The 14721-nt window shown below is 45.4% G+C and overlaps 1 protein-coding gene across 5 annotated transcripts in view; it reads left to right on the top strand.

The window, feature by feature from the left end:
- The first annotated feature begins 5047 nt into the window (after positions 1–5047).
- Positions 5048–14721, top strand: part of Ino80d (INO80 complex subunit D) — a 67559-nt gene continuing 57885 nt past the window's right edge. For 2 of the 5 annotated variants that reach the window (XM_029538374.1, XM_021197702.2), the window contains exons 1-2: positions 5048–5193; positions 13701–13804. The gene's annotated coding sequence lies outside the window, so the exon portion shown is untranslated. Of the gene's footprint in view, positions 5194–5509; positions 5608–5747; positions 5878–13328; positions 13590–13700; positions 13805–14721 lie in introns of those variants that run through there. The other 3 variants (XM_029538371.1, XM_029538373.1, XM_029538372.1) reach the window with 3 other exon arrangements.

Below are 14721 nucleotides of genomic sequence, written 5' to 3'. Positions count from 1 at the left end.
TAAAGATGTGACTTCTGGTGGAGAGTTATTTTCTTAACATCAGGAGAAATAATGTCCCCCAATAAGACACTGCCATTCTCTGTCTATAGCTTGAAAAGGGCCTCCTCCAGCAGGGCCACTGACCACCTAGTTCTGGAAGGGCACCTGCTGGGCTTTGAGGAGACTTAAGACAGACGAACTGGGGTTGGAGAGATGGCTCAGCGGTTAAGAGCACGGACTGCTCTTCCAGAGGTCGTGAGTTCAAATCCCAGCAACCACATGGTGGCTCACAACCATCCATAACACAAATCTGACGCCCTCTTCTGGTGTGTCTGAAGACAGCTACAGTGTACTTATATATATAATAAATAAGTAAATCTTAAAAAAAAAAAAAAAAAAGACAGACAAACCAGCAGCCCTCTCGGCAACTCTCAGACTCCCTTCTTATTTAGCATAAGATCAGGTAACAGTTCTCAGGTCTGAGTGGTCCTGGATAAGTGTTAGAATTCAGATTATCTATATTTTGACTACATTTGAATCAGAGATATCTACCTACCTACCTACCTATCTACCTACCTACCTATCTAGAGTGAGTACTCCTGTATATAAACCAGGCTGACCTTGAACTTGAAGAGATCCATCTGCCTCTGCCTACTCAGTTGCTGGGATTAAAGATGTGTGCCACCATGCCTACCTTAAACTTATATATATTTACAGAAGTTTCACACTGAAATAATCAAAAGCGATCATCACATCCCTGCTCCGTTCAGTGCTTACCTCAGGAACAGTTTCTTGCAACCCAGTAACCACAATAAAACCCAAATCTTTGTTTTAGGTAGAAACACTATCAATGGCCATTTCTAAAACAGAAAGGCTTAGACTGAAAGTATCTATGGTCATGTTAATGTAGAATTTAGGCACATACCTACCTGCTACTTATTCACCTTCAGGGCTTTTGGGGTCAGCTGTCTAGGCTGGGGTAGTGGATACTGACAGGCACAGCCCTTCATCTGCAGTCATGGGGAGATTACCACATACAGCCTGAACTTAGTACGGACTGCAGGTCTGCGTGGTGCACCGCAGCAGTCAGCACCGGGCTTGGAACGTATGCTGCCCAGCCTCTGTAGTAACTGCAACTCTGTGCTTGGATGATACCCATCCATCCATTCAACCAAGGTCTCAGGAACTGTCCATCCTCCTGCTTCAGCCTCCTATTACTGAGAGCACAGGCATTAGCTACCATGGTCTGTTTGGTATGGAGACTGCTTTTAGAAGTGTTTGAATATGCTGGATATGGTACCTCACATTGGAAGGGTGAGGGGGAGAGTCCAGACCAGACATCTGGTCAACCTGTGTGTCCAGAAGAAAGAAGAGAGAGCAATGGTGGTATACATCTGTGATCTAGCACTTCAAAGGGAGAGACAGGAGGATCAGCTAAATATAGGTTGAGGCTAGCCTAGGGTTCTTGAGACCCTATCTCAAGAAAGAAAACAACACAAACAACCTCTAACATAAGCTCCTGTAAAACAAAAATCTTAGTAAACCTGAATAACAATTTCTATTATCAGTGGTTTCTTTCTTTAAAGAAAAAAAAAATTGGTGATTTTGTCAGCAACTATTTGCCCAGAATGGCTCTTTTACTTATAGACAGATTCTAATAAATTAATCACACATGAATCTTTTACTTTAAATCTACAATGTCTAAACAAGATTTTTTAAAATTAATTTTTTAGCTAGCATACAAAATAATGGGTACTGTTACATTTCCATACATATATACCACTGTTTTAAAGGAGTCCTTTTAAGGATAGAATATAGTTGCCATTTTCTTAACAACTTCACTATAATATTCACAATGAAGTACTCTGTTTTTACAATACTAAAATCACTAGTAGCAAAAGGTAGATCTAACAAGATGTCGTGGTGCATATAATTATAACACTGCAGAGACTAGCAGAAGGATTAAGGATTTTGAATTCAAGACTATTTTGGGCCTCATAGGGAGTTCAAGGCCAGTCTGGACTCCAGACAAGACACTTCCTCAAAAATAAAAAGGGGGGGAGGGGCTATAGTGGTATACACCTTTAATTCCAGCAGCCAGGAGGTAGAAGCAAGGGGATCTTTGTGAATTCAAGGCCATCCTGGTCTACATAGTGAGTTCCAGACCAGCCAGGGTTACATAGTAGGTTACATAGTCTCAAGCCAAACCAAACAGGAGAGAATAAAATAGCACATGCATTAAAGTGTCTAGCTGACCAGTGGCAAGGGTGGTGGTCAGGCAGCACGCGCCCACCCTTAAGAGGTCCAGGACCTGGAAGGCAGAGGTTAGGATGGGGCTCTGTGTTCGAGGCCAGCCTAGTCTACAGAGTGAGTTCCAGGACAGCCAGGGCTACACAGAGAAACCCTGTCTTATCCCCTACATTCCCCTCAAAACCCTAAAAAGTATTAACTTTAACGCAAATGCAGCTTCAGCTCTTGAAGGGTGGCAATCACCGGCTATATAAAGGAAGGCACACATGAGGAGAGAGACGTGCAGCCACACACATGCTTTTCAGGTCCACCACGACCTGCAACGGACACTTACTCTCTTGTATGACCACTGTGCTTTATGTCCAAGGGGGACAGAACAAATACTGGGCTGGGTGGGTGATGTGACTAATACTGGCACTTGAGAGGCACAAGAAGCTGTGAATTCCATGCTACCCTGAGCTACATACTGAGTCCAGGGCTTGGGTTTAATAGCTTTCTCCAAACCAAACCAACAATAAAAATGTAAATATCACACAACCTCACAAGGTTTCCAACGTGAGAGGAACTAGTTAATTTCAGTGCCAATAGTTTTTCCCATCAATGAAGGAAGAAAAACTCACAGAAAGTTTTATATTCAAATTTAGATAATAAAGCTCCCCCAACAAATAATATCTGAATTCATCTTAAAGTTCTAACTCAGAAACTGGCATTTTAAACATCAATTACACCTAAAATGCTTTGCAATGAATTTTAAATGAGCATTCCTCATTCCCTTGCAGCATACAGAAAGCCTGGCTAGTCCCTACTTCTTCTCCTAACACCTCTGCTAGAGTACATGACAGTCTGCAGCAGTACCTGGCTGTCTCCCGTGCCCAGTGGAGTTTCACTTTGATCCTGTTTATGTGCTAAAGTTTGTTCATTGAAAAAAAGAAAGGGAGGAGATTCTGGGGCTGGACAAATGGCTCAGTGGTTAAGAGCACTGGCTGATCTTCCAGAGGACCCAACTTCAAGTCCCACATAGCAGCTTACAACTGTCTGTAACTCCAGTTCTTGGGGATCTAAAACCCTCACACAGACACACATGCAGGCAAAACACCAATGTACATAAAATAAAAAAAATCATTTAAAAAAAGTAAACCTATTACATCTTTGCAATGTATAAAGTCGCTCAACAGGATGACACTACACTGGAAGTTCTGAACATTTCAACACTACGGAAAAGAAACACACCCCTCAATTCTGTGTTCCAAGAAGCAGGCAGCAATATATGCAATGCACCAAAGACCTAAACATTAAATAATCTATGCAAAATAAAAGAAAATAACAGAAATGGAATTCTAGATATAATTCTTTTTTAAAAAAATATTTATTTATTATTATACATAAGTACACTGTAGCTGGCTTCAGCCACGCCAGAACAGGGCGTCAGGTTACAACCACAGGGTGTGAGCCACCATGTGGTTGTTGGGATTTGAACTCAGGACCTTCGGAAGAGCAGTCAGCACTCTTACCAGCTGAGCCATCTCGACAGCCCTCTAGATATAATTCTTAATAAATAATTTTACTTGAAGAAAATCCAAGGCATCTTTCAATCTGTTGCTAGGTTTACAGGAGTCATCTTTCTTCTTGGGCCGATAGATTAACAGGCTTGCTCAGCTGCCCTGAGAGTTTAAATACGGACTGCTATTTGCACCGTGAAAAATAAACAGCTGTGGTATGCCTTTCTGGGCAGTCCATAGGTTTTACTTACACTGCTCTGAGAGAAGACAAAAGCCATCTCTTTACAATTGATTCTCAGCAGCCTCGGTTCCTCAGATACCAAAACCACAAAATCTTAACTCTAATACATGAGACCATAAGTACGAATACATACAACATAAACGAGCATTAATTAAAGACAATACTGTGACCTCTAAGTCTCGCAAGTGCCAATTTGCAGACTGGCCACCAGATACAGAACTTGGACCTGCCATAGAGAAAAATCATTATTAGCCTGAAGAAGAAGAAGAAGAAGAAGAAGAAGAAGAAGAAGAAGAAGAAGAAGAAGAAGAAGAAGAAGAAGAAGAAGAAGAAGAAGTAGTAAGCTGCTATTGTCCCCCTCATGGAAAAAGTTAACATGGAAAACAGTAATATCGTAAAACCTGGGTCTTGTAAAGATTTCTTTCCATCAGAAGGTGCAGAAACATTCCCCACCACGGAGCACACGACCTCGTTTCTGTTTCTTCCCTGCTTTTCCACAAGTATGGGCTTTTTCCAGAGACGAGAGGTAGAAATTTGGACTTTATCCCGAGCCGGTGCACCTCTCCCCTTGGCCCCTCTCTCCTCTGCCTCCAAGATGGTAGGAAAGTTGTCGTTTCGGAGGGCAGAGGAACTGCTCTGTGGTGTTATGTCCTCGCGGTGCCTGTAGTGGTGCTGTAGGAGGCTGCTGCCTCTTCTAGTGCAGGCGGGCAGCCCTGCCTTCTTGGCTGGAGAGTATATTCAGGGATTTCCCCTTAATGATCACCGACCCCGGGAGCACTTTTTAGTTTCCAAAATAAAAATATGATCCTCACCCCTCGTGTTAGACAGGGAAAGACTCTTGCCGAAGCCCAGGGAGGGAGCAGTAGCAGCCGAGCGCCCTAAGTCCACTGCCAGCGCCTCTCTGATCTGTCAGCCTAGGCGAGGGAGGGGGGGTGGGGGGGAGGAAGAGGGGGGGGGGGGGGGGGGGGGGGGTATAGGGGACATTCCACATGGGGATATTTAGCTATTTTAGAAACCAATTTGGCTCTTGTAAAATAATATAAAAAAAAAAAAAAAAAAAAAAGCAGCTGAAAGGTAAGCAGAGGCGGCCCCAGGCCCGGCCCACATCCCCGGGCTCCCGTAGGGCGGCGGGCTGGGCCGCGCAGGCCGGGCGGGCGGCGAGCGCGCTTACGTGAGGCCGGGGATTCGCCGGCCCACGCCAGGCCGCGGGCGGAGAATGAAAGGGTGAGTGGGGCCGGCGCTGGGGTGGCGGGGGATGGGGCACCGGGGGCCTCGGGGACGCCCGCGGGCAGCGTCGGCGGGGGTTCCGGCGGCGGCCTGAGCGCGGCGAGCGAGCGGCGCGGCCTGCGCGGGCCGGGCCCCGGGAGTGCTGCGGAAGCGGGGGGCGCCCTAGGCCTCGGGCCCCGCGGCGGCCGCGCCCTGCCCCCGCGCCACAGGCCTCCCGCGCCCCTGGGGTCCCCCGGGGCCTCGGGGCGGGCGGACGGGCGGGCGGGCGGGCTGCATCCTGCGCCGGCCCCGAGCTCTCCCGCGGGACGGAAGGCTGGGCGGCGGGGACCGGGGCGCCGGGGCCTCGGAGTGGGGACCGTGCGGCAGCACCGCGTCCCCGGGCATCGCGCACACGGGGCCCCCCGGATTCCGGTAACTGTTGGGTTTATTGATCCCCCCCGCTCCACGGCGCTCTGGGCGGCCTGGCCGGGGCGGGGCGGGCGGCCTGGCGGGCGTGGGGTGGAGGGGCGGCGAGGAGTCAGGTGCAGCCGCGGCCCGGAAAGTTTCCTTTTAGGCCCGAATTGGGGGGCTGCCTCCTCTCCGGGGAGCCCCGGTCCTAGCGCCCGGGACCCCCGAGGGCGTCGGGGGGCGAGCACTCGGCTGAGGCTCGAAAACTCTCTGCCAGTTCCTTGGCCGTTCAAGGTACTCCGCCCCTGCACCCCTCGCCCGCGCCGCGCCCCACCCCGCTCCCCGCGATCCCCGACGGGGCTGCCAACTCCAGCCCATTCCCCAAGAGCTCCGGGGCCCGGGGAGAAGCCTTCTCTTCCGGTTTGGAAAAGTTTTCAAGGGGTTTTTCGTAGCTTTATTAGTTAGTGACTGGGCTGTCGGGGGTGGGGAAGGGAGGAGGTAGATTCAGGTGCTGCTCTTTCTATTGCAAAGTCTGGGGCCATCGGCCTCCCCTCCTTTTTCAAAAAAAAAAAAAAAAAATCCGGCACCCCACCAAGAAGCCGTGGGGGTGCCTCTTGTGCCTTTATCACCACCCCCACCTTCTCTCCCGGACTCCTTTGGGTCCTCAGTCTCCCTGTCTGGACAGCTCCGGCAGGAAGGTAGTTAAGCAGAGAGCAAACTGTCAGGAGAGGGGCAGGACCAGGCAGGCTTCTGGAGCCGTCCCCTGCCCTCCGTGGTAGGACTTTACCCCTCTTAGTTGGTCACTTGTCCGGTTAGAACCGACTCAGACGCTGAAGCCATTGGGGGGAGACCTCGGCTGACAGACCGAGCATTCAAAACTGGGAGGAAGGACCTGGAGGGCTGGGCGCCTGGTGAAGGAAAGATCTACCTGCAGCTCAAGGAGCAGTGCCCGATCTGTTCGGAGCCTATTTAGGTTTAGGTGATGTCCTTAGGTGTCACTGTAGAATAGGAACCATGGGGTTTTATGGAAATGTAGAGTTCGTATTGCTCTAGTTTGGGGGTGGGGGTGTCTGTGGAGGAGCCCTGTGAACTGAACATTATAATAGTTTGGCTTTGGCCTACCCTGTAAACGAACTCGATTTTTTTTTTTTTTTTTTTTTGGTTCTGTTTTGGTGCCATCAGCTCTGAAACTTTTTTTTTTTTTCTCTTCTTTTTCTTTCGTCGAGTAAACTTAAGTTTCCAAATCAAGGATTTCTTTCTTTCCAAGGATAGGCTGTTTGTTGAGGCTACAACTGACCTCACCTGGGTGTTGAAATTGCAGTGTGGCCCTGCCATCCCCAGCCCCAGTGTGGGCATGTGTAGAGAGTTCATTTGACTTTTTTTATTAGTTTTTTTTTTTAATTTCCAAACTTCTCTCAGAGCTTGGGGTTGTGTGTGTGTGTGTGTGTGTGTGCATGTGCATGCATTGCGTGTGTGTGTGTGTGTGTGTGTGTGTGAGATGGTGCTCGTGTACCCTGCTTGGTTGCAGGTTGGAAGTTGCTGGCAGAGGTGGTCCAGTCTACAGAGCAGTTAGTGGAAAGCTGCCTGCCTGTCCATTGCAGAGCATCGGAGTCATCCATGCCTTGGTCAGCGCTGGCTTCTGTCAGGCATCACGGGGAGGCTCCTTTCACGATTCCTACCAAGGACCCTTTGGTTTTGTCTGGCTAAAAGAGAGCTCTTTTTTAGATATCTAGTCATTTAGAATTGTGCCTAAGAAAGTCTTGATATTTGAAGATGGTATGGATTTGGTATCAAAATGCAAATTACTTGTACTGGTTGTTTTATCATTATTGATTAATTGAAATTGCTTATTGACTAGGGTGTTTTCATGTATGTGTGTAGCAAAACCCATTATTTCTGTTATCACTGGCCTTTATTCTTAGAGCAAACTGCATAGAAGAAAAATCATTCTGAGTCTCCTTTCCCAGCCTATTTTAAAAGTTGAAAGAAATCTTGCTATTTTGTAATATGTTTAATGCTTATCATCAGCTTCATATTCTTAGAGTTTCAAAAATTGTATATGTAAAAAGTACTGAAAGTTTTATGATTTTTTTTTTCCCCCATCCTGTCTCAAACATTTTAATTCTGTGCTGTAATACATTTGTGGGCTATTTTATTCCTGAAGAAATGGTAAATTTGATATTTTAAAATTTAATTTCAAATTACTAAGAGACTTTATGAGAACATACTGAGTTAGTTTTAAATTGAAAGAGAGTGTCTATTTCACTATGAGTTGTTTTGTTTAAAAAGTAGATGTTTAGCCTGCCAGTGGTGGCACACATCCTTAATCCCAGCATTTAGGAGGCAGAAACAGAGGCAGAAGCAGAGGCAGAAGGAGGCGGATCTTAGAGTTCAAGGCTAGCCTGCCTGGTCTACAGAGAGAGTTACAGTATAGGGCAGCTAGGACTACACAGAGAAATCCTGTCTCAAGGAAAAAAAGAAAAGAAAAAAAGAAAAGAAAAGGTAGATGTTTAACTTATAAGTCTGAAATAATCAACTTTTCTCTGAAAGACTTTATAAAGAAATTTGTGAGTCCTATTACCACTGTTCTTTTTCCAGAAAATTACATTGCTGCTATTTCTAAATTCTTTGTGTGTGTGTGTGTGTGTGTGTGTGTTATTTTGCCTGCTGGTGCGGTCCTCTGAGCACCATGTGGGTGTTATGCCTGAGAAGGCCAGAAGAGGGAGTCAGATTCCCTAGAACTGGAGTTCCAGATGGTTTGAGCAGCCACAATGGTGCTGGGACTGGTCTGGGGCCTTTGATGAGCAACAAGGGGCCTTTGATGAGCAACAAATACTCTCGATTGCTGAGTCCTCTGTCTGGCTCCTATTGCTGCTAATTTGAAAGGATTGAAAATTTTAGTTTAGATGGACTTAAACAATCCGAAGTCTTAACACTTACACACATTAGTCCAAGCAAACACTTGAAATTCATTCTTCCCTAAGACCTTGTGGGCTCAGCTCTGAGTATCTGAGCTGGTCTGCACCGGGGTCTTAGATACCGGAAGCCAAGGTGAGCATCTGCATCTGAAGACAGCCGCTTCACACCTGGTAGCCCGTGAAGCCGGAGGTGAGCCTGGGGGGGGGGGGGCGCTGCACGGGATGGAATCTAGGGTGAATGCGGCTCTGTTGTCAGAGCAGCCGCTTCCCACTGCATCAGCTGTGGCTGTGTCCCAGAGGCCTCTGTGTGAATGCTGACTTTAGACAATGCTCCTGGCCACTTTGAGATTCGGGAGAAATTTAAGTTAAAGTGTTAGGCATCCTGTTTTTCCTTCCCTGATTCAAGGTGACAGATGCTTGGCTCTAATTGTTTTGCACATATGATTGATCTGTCTGTCTGTCTGTCTGTCTAGTTAGCTATGAGAAAGGGGCTATTGTGGAGACAGGGTCTCACAGCTTGGAAGTCCTTGGGTTAAGCTAGCCTTTGCTTCACAGTGATCTTCCCACTTGTGCCTTCTGAGTGCTGGCCTTGTGGATGGGATTCTTACTCTTAAAACTAATTCTTAGCCAGGAATGGTAGTGGATGCCTGTAATCAAAGGCTAGAGAAGTTGAGACCAGAGGATCTCAAACTCAAGGCCAGCCTGGCTATATAATAAACAGTATGATCCTGTTTACCTCTCCCCCTCCCCCAATCCCTCGGGAAAACCTACATCTCTCTTGGTGAACTCATACCCTCTCATGTTTGTACATGGTTGGACAGGGCTTTGGGCTAGGTGCCGATCCCGGTTCCTCTTAATCTTTGGTTTCTTTATCAGGAAATAAAAATAAAATTCTTTGCTGTAGGATTAGTGATTTTCTAGCCCACCTACATTCTGTAGTAACACCATCTAAGGAACACCTTGTTTGTTATTTTTCTTACTAAAATACATACTTCAATGCAACACAAGCATAAGCTTAGAAACTGAAGCAAGGTAGGAGTCAGCTCGCGCCTTCAGATGGTTAAAGCTTGGGCATGAGGATCGCAGTGGTCTTTAACCTTAGTGATGGGGACACCTTATAATTAGTCCTTTAAAAATGTTATTGTATTCTATTAATGTGTCTGTGTATGCCACAGCATGTATGTGAGGGTCAGAGGACAACTGGTTGGAGTCAAGTTTTCTGATTCTGCTAGATGGGTCCCAGGAATTGAACTCAGGTTGTCAGGATTGACAGAAAGCACCTTTGTCCACTGAACCATCTTGGCAGCCCCTAGAACTAACCTTACTGTTCAAAATAAAAATAAATCTTAAAAGACTTCTTTTGTGTGGTGGCACATGCATTTAGTCCCAGCACTCAGGAAGCAGAGGCAGGAGGATCTTGGTGAATGTGAAGCCATCCTGGTCTACTACAAAGTGAGTTCTAGAGCTTAATAGGGAGGCCTTATCTAAAGTAATAATATTAATCTCTATCATTTATAGATTATTATTATTTTATTATATTATTATTATTATTAGAGGCAGGCTGGAGAGATGGCTCAGCAGTTAAGAACATTTGTTGCTCTTCTAGGAAACTAAAATTTGGTTCCCAGCATCCGCAGAGGTGCTGCCTGAAACTTTAGCTCCAGATGTTCTGAAACCCTTTGGGCTGGAGCACCAGCACTCACACATTCATTCACCCACACATAGGTACAGTCTTGTCCACACAATAGCAACGAAGAAGTAAAGCGCTGGAGTGACAGTGTCACTCCAGCATGGGTGACAGTGTCAGCTGCTCTCCCAGGAGGACCCAAATTCTGTTCCCAGTTCCTGCCTTCCCAGCTCCTGACTGCAACTCTAGATCCTGAGGCTCAGACATTACCTTCAATGCACAGACCCACACACAGACAGAACCACACATACTCGAATGATCTGAAATAAAAAGTTACTGGTTTTATGAATCTCAGCTCAGCTTCAAGTTAGGACTGGTAGCTCGGCTGTAGTCTCAGAACTTGGGAGACTCTGGCAGGAGTATTGAGGGTTCAATGTCAGCCTGAGCTGCCAAGTGAGTTCAGGCTGGCCTGGGCCAGGGTGAGACTTGTCTCAAAGAATCGAGATGTCTGTCTTCCCTGTCCTGTAGCGCGGCTGTGGGAACGAGGCTCTGCACAGAGAGTCCGCTTTGCCCCTTTAACTTTGGGTCTCCCTTTTTGATGGCATCAAATTTGAACCCAGGGCCTTGTGAGTGCTTTGAATTTGACATCCTGTGCGCTTGTGCCCCTTAAGAACAGAGTTACTTTTGTGGCTTTGAAGACCTGGGTTGCTGTGGCCTTGGTAGACTGACTCGGGAGTGGCCTGAGAAGGTGACAGGAGTCATTGGTGGTCATTCCTGTAGCAGGTCTGCTGCCTTTGCCAGTTCCTAGCCTGACAATAAACAAAACAACAAAACAAAACAAAACAAAAACCCATTTTTCCTTAGTTTGATTTAAAAAGAGAGTCTCTAGCAGTAAATATGACTTTGAACCTCTGAACCTGCAGAGTAGTGATTTTAGGCCTGTAATGTTACTTCCTTATGGGTCACGGATATTGCTTATTGAACCCAGGGCTTCTAGCTGTATCTCTAGGTTCCCCCTCCCCTTTCCTTCCTCTCTCTCCACCCTAGCTTGGTGGAGAAGAAAACGGAGTATATTTACAGCCTGGAATGATAAGGAATGGGTTGGCCTGGAGTTTTTTTCTACCTCGGCTGAGGAGGCCTTTCTGCCAGGGCTTTGCACTGGTCTTTCTGCCCTAAGCAAATGGGAGGAGTTAGGTATTTCAGGAGGTGGGACCTGCAACTCCAAAGAAGTGCTGAAGAAGTGCCCAGGGACAATAAATAGAGTGTTCTGTGTTGCAAATTGTGATTCTGTGTGGCCTTGGAGCAAGGGAATGTGGAATTGTGCGGAGTGCAGACTCTGCTGGTAAGGAATATGGATTTCTGTTGATCTTGACAGTGACCTGAAGGTCTTTGCCAGATACATTTACTTAAATAGAGCAGATCAGGGTTGTAGCTGCACAGAGTCGGTAGAGTGAGGGAGGGCACGGCTGGATGGCCAGTGAGGCGCGCCCAGGAGACAGCTAGGAGCTGAGGTGGCTGAGGGCCAGAGAGCAGGAGGCGAGGTGGCAGAGGCTGTTTAGAGGGTCTGCTGGTCTCAGAATGGCTGGGTGGGAGGGCAGCTGAAATGAAAGAAAGAGGTAGATCCGAAGTAGTGAGTCTCAGGCAATGAAAGTGGATTTGTGTGCGTGACGTCTATACATTGATTTGGAATCTGGAGTCAGATACAAATGAAAAATGAGAATAACTCCCTGAAATACCTTGTGTGACTTATACTTTTGTGTGTATAACTTAGTGATTTTATAGATTAAATATCATAAAATAACTTGGTCTTGAATGTTTATTTAGAAATTTCAACTAGCTGCTGACCTGAAAATATTAAATTTTGTAAGAAATTTTACATTCTGAAAATTCTGAAGGGATTGGAGGTAGGGCTAGATTTCAGTTTTTAATTTCTTTCTTTGTGTGTGTGTGTTGAGAGAAGGTTCATGTAGCTGGGTGTTCTTGAACTTGTAGCCAGCTCCCCATCGAGCTTCTGTTTTTTGCTTTTTTTTTTTTTTTTTTTTTTTTTTTTTTTTTTTTTTTTTTTTGTTTTGACAGTATCTTACACTAGTTCTAGCTGGCCTGANGTTTTTAATTTCTTTCTTTGTGTGTGTGTGTTGAGAGAAGGTTCATGTAGCTGGGTGTTCTTGAACTTGTAGCCAGCTCCCCATCGAGCTTCTGTGTGATGCTTTTTTTTTTCTTTTTTTTTTTTTTTTTTTTTTTTTTTTTTTTTTTTGTGACAGTATCTTACACTAGTTCTAGCTGGCCTGAGCGAATTCTCAACAATCCTTCTGCCTCAACCTCCCTAGTGTTCTAGTGTTGAGAGCATAGGAATGATGAGCCACCACACCTGTGAGGTCTGCTTTTTTTTTTTTTTAATTCAGTAACTTGCTGAAACTTGTTTAAGTTGGAGCCTTTAGAAGAGCACCGTTTGCTGAAGTCTGCCCATGGTCCACTTGTGCCCCACTGTAGGCCTTTCATCACCCTAGAAAGTGAAATGAAAAGAAGCTTGGCCAACTTTGTGCTGAGTGTGGAGACCAGAGATGGAGGCCAGGACAGAGAAAGGGTCCAGGGTGTCAGACACTCCGGACAACCACCAGGAGAAAGGAAAAGTGAATGGATTCAGGAACTGAGGAAGGAGCCTTTGGCTTCAGGTTCTTAGAACAAGAGAATCCGAGTTTAGTCACAGCTTACTGTTTCTCCTTAGTGGGCTTGCAGTTTAGGATTTCTGCAATAGTTGTGGCACAGGCAGGGATTCAGGAAGCATTTGTTGTAAAGAATTATTAACTGGAGCTGATGACAGTTCTAACCAAATCAGGTGTGTGTGTGTGTGTGTGTGTGTGTGTGTGTGTGTGTGTACACACGTGTGCATGCATGGGGATTACTGGAGAATCTAACTTGGGCTGTGCGTGCTAGTGAAGAAGCCATGCCCAAACATTGGCACCAAACATTGTTCCAATAGCTTTTTTGTTTGTTTGTTTGTTTGTTTTGTTTTGTTTTGTTTTGTTTTTTTTTTTCTTTTTGAGACAGCGTCTCACTATGTAGCCCTGGCTGTCCTGGAACTCACCATGTAGACTAGGCTGGCCTCCAACTCATAGAAATGCACCTGTTTCTGCTTCTCAAATGGGGTAAAAGGTGTGTGCCACCAAGCCTGGCTTCTGCTAGTGTTTTCTCTCAGAAGAAAATCAATACCTAAGTGGTCTTTACAAAGCTACAAACATTTTTTTTAGATGTAGATTTTAAATGTGGAGCACAGGAGAAACTTCTCAGTGCATTCTGTAACTCCAGCCCCAAGGAGGTAGGAGGGTGGGAAGTAGGGAGAATTACACTGTACCATTAGGAAACCGCTAGCAGCAGGGAGAGGGCAGTTTAGCCCTGTGGGTTGGAGATGAAAATGATAATACTAATAAACTACTACTTACTACTTCTAATAGTAGCTAATGGTAAGTGATTACTGTGTGCTGGGTACCATGCTAAACACGTGTTCTTGAACTACCTAATTTAATTCTGCTAAGCAACTCAATGAGGTACATACAGTTATCTTCCCTTTACAGATGAGAAAATTGACCATATTTGAGCCCCATCCCTGATTCCTCCCAGAGGCAATGAGTGATCTCTCCGCTGCATAAACTACCCTTAACCCTTTCAAATAAATCAGGTAAGGACATTTAATTAATTTAAATTCATATTGTGAATTTATTTATATATCAGTCTTTTGAGGAGTCGTGGGCACATAACATTTATTTTTAATTATCTTGGCATGCGCTTGATCATGACTTCATATTTTTGGGAGATGGGCAGGTTTCTCTTTTAGTCTTAGCTGTTGACATATTTTTGCCTTCAGTCAAATTTTATTACATTAATGTATAGGTGTTTTGGTTTAAGAATTAGTATAGTCTATTTAGCCACTTTATTTATTTTTTTCTTGATCAAATTACACTCAAATTCACTTTTAAAAGACCAAGTAAAAGAAAACCTTATAGCTTAAAGTCTATAAGTAGGAGACTGTAATTTTAGAGGTGGCCACTCTTGGATAATATTGTTGCCATCTGCATAGAGTTAGAAAACAAACATCCCAAGAGTTTATATACATCCTAAGTTATGAGAATAGCTGTACATTGTTAGGCCTGTGCTTTAAAGGTGGCAGAATAGAAAATGACAGTGGCAGTTAGAGATGCTGTGGCAGTGGTGTGGCCATCGAAGCAGATGTGTTCAGAGAACAGCAGTGACAGGGAGAGGCTCACACAGAGGGGTCAGAGTGCTCTAGAGAGAATCGTGCTCAGATCTTGTCACAGTGTTTTGTGGTGCTTTCCCTAAAAGGCTGCCCTCCTCCTTGTGGCCAATGTGTTATTTTACAATTAATTTTAGAACATAGCTTCAAGGAGGACTTTTATGTTGTTTTGAGGCTGTCCTACATATAGCCCTGATTGGCTAGGAGCTCAGTGGTGTAGCCTTTGAACTTGGGACCCTCCTGCCTCAGCCTCCTGAGCACTGGGAGCAGAAATGTGTGCTACCATGTCTGCCCCTGCCTACAGCCTTTTTAGGAAGTATTTTTTTTTTTTTTTTTTTTTTTTT

The sequence above is a fragment of the Mus pahari genome, chromosome 5, assembly GCF_900095145.1.
Source record: "Mus pahari chromosome 5, PAHARI_EIJ_v1.1, whole genome shotgun sequence".
Lineage (NCBI taxonomy): Eukaryota > Metazoa > Chordata > Mammalia > Rodentia > Muridae > Mus > Mus pahari.
The sequence above is the reverse complement of the archived record's forward strand: the minus strand, read 5'-3'. Positions and strand labels throughout refer to the sequence as shown.